This window comes from Triticum dicoccoides, chromosome 1B (genome assembly GCF_002162155.2).
Source record: "Triticum dicoccoides isolate Atlit2015 ecotype Zavitan chromosome 1B, WEW_v2.0, whole genome shotgun sequence".
In the NCBI taxonomy this organism is placed as follows: Eukaryota; Viridiplantae; Streptophyta; class Magnoliopsida; order Poales; family Poaceae; genus Triticum; species Triticum dicoccoides.
The window spans coordinates 26,014,598-26,020,705 of NC_041381.1; the positions used below are offsets into that span (position 1 = coordinate 26,014,598).

The following is a 6,108-nucleotide window of genomic DNA, read 5'->3' on the forward strand; positions in this document are numbered from 1 at the left end:
GCCTCGTGGGAGTTGCCCGAGCTGGCCTCGCAGGAGGTTGCTCCTGGACCAGCCACGCCAGGCTCGCCTGGGCCGGCTTCGGCTCCCGATGGGCCGGCCACCCCAGGCTCGCCTGCTTCTTCGGCGCTCAGCGGCTCCGGCGTGGGCCTAGGCGACGTGGCCGTGTCGGGCGCCACACCGCCCGCCTCCCCGACGCCCAGTGGCTCCGACGCGATCCCTGGCGACTCGGGGTCGCCTTCTTCGTCGCCTGCATCATGCCCTGCATCGTCACCACAACCTGTTGCTCCTCGACATCGCACGCGCAGTCAGACCGGTGTCTTTCAGCCTAAGATCCGGACCGATGGGACTGTTGCGTGGCTCGCCGCGTGCATGGCTCATGCTGCTGCGGATCACACTGCTGAGCCTCGCCACTTTCAGGCTGCACTAGGCATTCCCCACTGGCGTGCCGCGGTGGAACAGGAGTTTCAAGCATTGCTGAAGAATGACACCTGGCAGCTTGTTCCTCCAGTGTCTGGGGTCAATATCATTGACTCTAAGTGGGTGTTTAAAGTTAAACGGCATGCTGATGGCTCCATTGAGCATTACAAGGCAAGGTTAGTGGCTAAGGGCTTCAAACAGAGGTATGGTCTTGACTATGAAGACATGTTCAGTCCAGTTATCAAGCCTACTACCCACTACACCACAACACTATATCGCCAACAACTAGGTTGGTCGGAAATACAACTTTCGCCGATAGACAGTCGGTTGGGAAACACTATTGCCGACCGACCGCGTCTGTTAGGAAAAGTCCAGACGGGAAAACCCTTTCCCGACCGACAGCTCGATGGCTATGGAGTACCTTTCCCGACCAACAGTCTGTTGGGCCTACTATGGGCCTTCCCCGACCGACAGTCTGTTGGGATAGCAATGGGCCTTTCCGGACCAACAGTTCGTTGGCGCAGCCATGGGCCTTTCCCGACCAACATTCTGATGGGCTTAGTGTTGGGCTTTCCCGACCAACTGTCCGACAGGGTTTGTTTTGCCAACCAACAATCAGATGGTGTTTTCCTTTGCGAACCAACAATTCATCAACATTTTGTTTAGCCAACCACAATTTAGTTAAGCTATTGTACTGGTGGTCGCATACATGTAATTCATGCATTCTAAGCATAATCACCAAGACACCATATTTCAGGTGCACCAAACATTTTTTATTTCATTAACTAATCATCACATACATACACTTCAGTCTGTTCTAAACATAACCACCAAGCCACCATACATCAGGTTCACAGAAGGACAGATAAAAGATGCAAGTACGAGCAATCAGTTGTACAAAATGAAAGCTCAGACATCTAGTTGACGTGGACTGCTGGCTTCATGGTTCATTGTGAGTCCAGTCCTTATATTTGCTTCCTACAAAAGTTAAACAAGTCCCAACTTTTAGAATGCTCAATTAATTTATGAAATTGAATGCATGGAAAATTCACATGTGCACTGTGCACACACACAACAACATAAAATGAAGAATACACTTGCCAAATCTATAAAACTAGCATTTTGGGACATGAAGATCGTCAATCAATTTCCAGCAGTAGCCATGGATGTAGCATGGAAGCCCCCCATCCACTTTTTATCTATCCATTAAAAGGAAATACATCATTTACTTTGTACGATTGCTGAGCATATAGTGTTCCCGAGGATATACTTAAGTTACTGTACATAGGTACCAGCAGCCAATATTCCCACATCTATTTCCAAAACAATGAACATACAACTTTACAGATAGTGGATACAATGAGCTGAAAGCTAAATATAAATAACTATCACTCTTTCAGTAGATGTACATATTTCCAGTAGTTCACACTGGATATAGCAAGTTGAAAGCTAATTATAGATGTGACTCTTTTTGAACACCTAAAAGTATTATCATAGCCCACCTAACATTGTTTTGGGTAGTAAGGGAGAACACCTAAAAGGTACATGTGTCCAAATAGTTCCCAGCTTTTTTCGCCCTGAATGGAAATAGGAATAAGAAATAAAACCTAAAGAATAAGAGTAAGAAGAAAAGAACCTACAACACCAAAGTAGATTAACCTGCAATCTTTCCCAAGGTAGGCGGACACAGACTAGTATTTAGCTTTGACTTGAATATACCATGATAATTGAAATTGTTAGTATTGGATGATATACTCTGTTGAATTTGGCTGAAAACGGTACAAATTCTAGATTGTATAATCAAAACCAAGAAAAAAATCCATCAAAATCAGGAGTTACAACGAGTAGGCTGGGACCAACATACTATGCACCAAATAGTTCTTATTGAGATGAAACTACACCAATCATACATGCCATCGCTTCAGCCTACACTACATCAGTTGTCGACATAGAGAACAATGCAGAAGAGTAATTAGAATGCTCAATGCTGCATATAGTTCACGATTAGTGGCAGCAAAAGTACATAACTGGATGGATCTAACATAGGAGAACTTATTTGCCTACATCATTGATGCAGTACTCAAGAAAATTAAACTCTTGATTTTTTCCCCCATTTCATGAATCTAAGTAATAACATTTCGCCACTCGAAGGTCCAAAAAAGAACATTTCGCCACTCGAGATCCACGGTAGTGTCTATGAAGGGTTGCATAAAAACTCTCTTTTTTAGGAAGAAACAAATATACACAACAATGGCCGAGACAGTCCAGTTACCAATTCATGGGAGTTGAGCAAACCAGTGTAGCACAAAAGATACAAACCTTTTTTCCAACCAACAACCATGTGAAGCAGAAGCGAAAAATAATCACTTGACTATCCTACTATAAGTGAACGACAGTGTAACTACTCCCTTTGTTCCTAAATAATATAAGCCTTTTTAGATATTCCAATACATACTACATTTGAAGCAAAATGAGTCAATCTAGACTCTAAACTGCCTCTATATACATCCGTACATAGTCCGTATTGAAACCTCTAAAAGGTCTTATATTTAGAAACGAAGGGAGTACATTGTGGTAACACTTGCCATACTTTTGGTTAGACAAACAGAGGACAACATCCATGTAAACCACCTTTCTAAGAGCATTTCCATGTTAAGAACCTGCATCATCTATGATCATCTAGGTATATGCTCCAGGAACTAATTAAGTTCTACATTTCATTTTGCCGATTTTGAGATCTGGCTTCCTCCATTGCTTGATGATGCTATATATATTTGCATACCTTCATATCGGAAACATATCCTTTCGTGTCTAAATGCCCCTGACATGGCAGAGGTAAGAATATATTTACTGAAGGAGCACCATCAGAATAGCTACGAATGTCTCACAAAAATGCTAAATAACTAGCGTGTCCAAATAACAGTAAAAGCCTAATAGAATAATAGCAGAACCAGAGGATGCAGGGAATTAATGGAATTACTGGAAATGGGTCTTCACATGGTTCAAATGGAAAAGAAAAAGCATGGAACCTGTTTTCTCATGCAATAAGTTACAGCCAAAGGAATATACAGAAGCATTCGGGAAGAACTCACCAGCAGGTGCGGACAGGGGACATGGGGTATCACAGCTGATGAGCGAGCCAACAAATTGCGCCGCTGCCAGGAGGAAGAACCCTATAAATCAAACGATTTTGATGGTTTCGATTTGGATTATGGTCAAAAAGTTATTACCTCCATATCAAAATATAAGACATTTTTGTAGGCTAGTTTAGCCTACAAAAACATCTTATATTTTGGTACGGAGGTAGTACTTGATAGCAATGAAAAGAAATCGATAATAATGGTGTTGTATTTGCAATGAATTGATATTCTTTGATGGAAGATCAGGAATCACTAAGATAATAAGGTTGTTGAGGGCCAGACTTTCTTGGAAATTAAAGTACCTGGAGACAGGATTAAGAATGGTATGCACTTGATTTAGGTGCCGCTTTTTGTATCATCATATGGATATGGTTTTTATCATGTACCGCTATTTTTGTGAAACGTATTTCCATTGTTTTACCAAATAATGTTAGTGCTACAGGATTGAGAATTTGGAGCTGATTATGAAGCACGGTGTCTATTTGGGAGCTCCAGCTCATCACCTGCATAAAAATGGAGTCACGTAAAATGTGGAAGCTTAGAAATTGTTGACCTGAAATGGACAAACTGTAGCACCGAACCAGTATGTGTTTTCCATATAATAACAACCCTAACTATAAAAAACAGTATTGGCCTGTTGGCCTAATGTACAGCCTGAAGACTAAACAGTTGAAACAAATTACACTATTAGGTCTAGTAAAACATAATCATGCAAAAATTATACTTATTCCTGCTGGAACTTGAACCGGTTCGTTTAGTGTTAGCTTTAGGCTTCAGACATCGCAAATGTGATCATGGATCTCTCTTGTCCTATTTATGATGCAAACCTTCAATTAAAGCAAGTGCTGCAAAACAAAACAAAACAAAAAAAACTGCTAGCACTACGGGTTCGATTCCCGCCACTTGCCCGCTTAATTTAAAATAAAATTGGATTCAATGACCTTCTCTTAGTGTTCTTGTAGTTTAGGCAATAGGTATCCACTTGAAAATGCATCTGGGCATTACAGTCCTATCTCTATTACAACCAATTTCATGAACAAATCTAAACTCATCCTGCTTCACGTGGCAAAAATAAACTACAGAAAACAGATGTAAAGCTAACAGATATACGAAATCTGCCCTTGGTCTTCGTCTTCATCCATATCCAGCTTTTTACACAATCACGATGAAGACAGGATTATGAATATGCTTACCGGGAGTTCCAAAGTTGATGGAGGCAAGGCTGAACAGGGCGGAGGCGCGAACACTGTACCGACTCTTCTGCCACAACAACAACCGCCAATGGTCGGAGGCCTAGATTCTTGGCCATCCGCCGCTTCTGCTGCATCTTGTAGTCGCCGCCGTCGCTCGGTGCTACCCCAAGAGCAAGGTACACACCGGTCGGTAGGAGGGCCAGAGCTCACCCTGCACCAGCCTGGTGATGGCGCTCTGTCCTCCTTGACTACGGCACCTGGTAGAGGACTGGGCCGCTAGATCTGACGGGGGCGACCTCCATGGTAGCCATCTCCGGCCGCAGCGAACCCTAGGCGGCCGCATCTGGCTGCGGGACCCCGAAGGAGGCACTAGGAGCACGGGAGCGCATAAAGGAAGAGAGAGTGGGAGGAGGAGGGGATAAGGTGAGGCAGGTGAGCAGGAGATGGAACGGCCGCGGAGCGGACGGCGGTGCGTGAAGAAGAGAGCAAGAGAACGGCGGCGCCGTCGCCGGAAACAACGCGTGGGTGGGGATAGGGTTAATGTGTGGTGGCTGGTAGGGGTAAGGGAGAAAGTCTGGTTGGAGGATTTTTGGGCCTGGTTGGCGCGAAGCCTCTTTTTAGCCCCGCGCGCTAGCTAAATTTCGCTGGCCCAAACGATTGGCGCGGACTATTTTGCTGGCCCAACGATCTGTCGGTCGGTAATGTTTCCCGACCGATGGTTGGCTGGGTGTAAGCCTATTACCGTCCGAAAATGGGACACTAAATGTCTGACTATTCCCGACCAACAGTCAGTTGCCTGTACAAGCATTACCGACCTACAGACCGATAGAAACATTGCCGACCAACTGTATGTTGGTGTATACTGACCTTTCCCGACCAACGTCGGTAGGGAATTTGGTGCTGTGGTGTAGTGACCATTCGTCTGCTACTATCCCTTGCTGTTACTCGAGGATGGTTTCTCCATCAGCTGGATGTGCAGAACGCTTTTTTGCATGGAGTTCTGGAGGAGGTTTATATGCGTCAGCTACCAGGGTTTGTGGATCCTGCACGTCCTAATCATCTCTGTCGTCTTTTTAAGGCGCTCTATGGTCTTAAGCAGGCTCTCCGTGCCTGGCATGCACGTCTTGGTTCGGTTTTGCGAGCACTTGGGTTCATTCCTTCTACTGCTGACACATCACTGTTCCTTCTTCAACGCCCTGAGGTTACGATGTATTTACTAGTCTATGTTGATGATATTATTCTCATCAGTTCCTCAGATGCTGCGGCGGACCTCCTTGTGGCTGCATTGAGTGGTGATTTTGCTGTTAAGGATCTCGGTGCTCTGCACTTCTTCCTTGGTCTAGAGGTGTCACGGTCTT

The 6,108-nt window shown here is 44.6% G+C and overlaps 1 long non-coding RNA gene across 2 annotated transcripts; it reads right to left on the reverse strand.

Moving 5' to 3' along the window:
• Nucleotides 1-1,149: 1,149 nt before the first annotated feature.
• Nucleotides 1,150-5,317, reverse strand: LOC119317102. 2 transcript variants are annotated; one of them, XR_005153523.1, is made up of 2 exons: nt 3,510-5,317; nt 1,150-1,395 (listed from the first exon to the last, which is right to left on the reverse strand). It is a non-coding gene; the product is annotated as an uncharacterized LOC119317102 (long non-coding RNA). The 2 variants fall into 2 exon arrangements; XR_005153517.1 differs by having other exon boundaries at nt 1,150-1,616.
• Between the last annotated feature and the right edge of the window lie 791 nt (nt 5,318-6,108).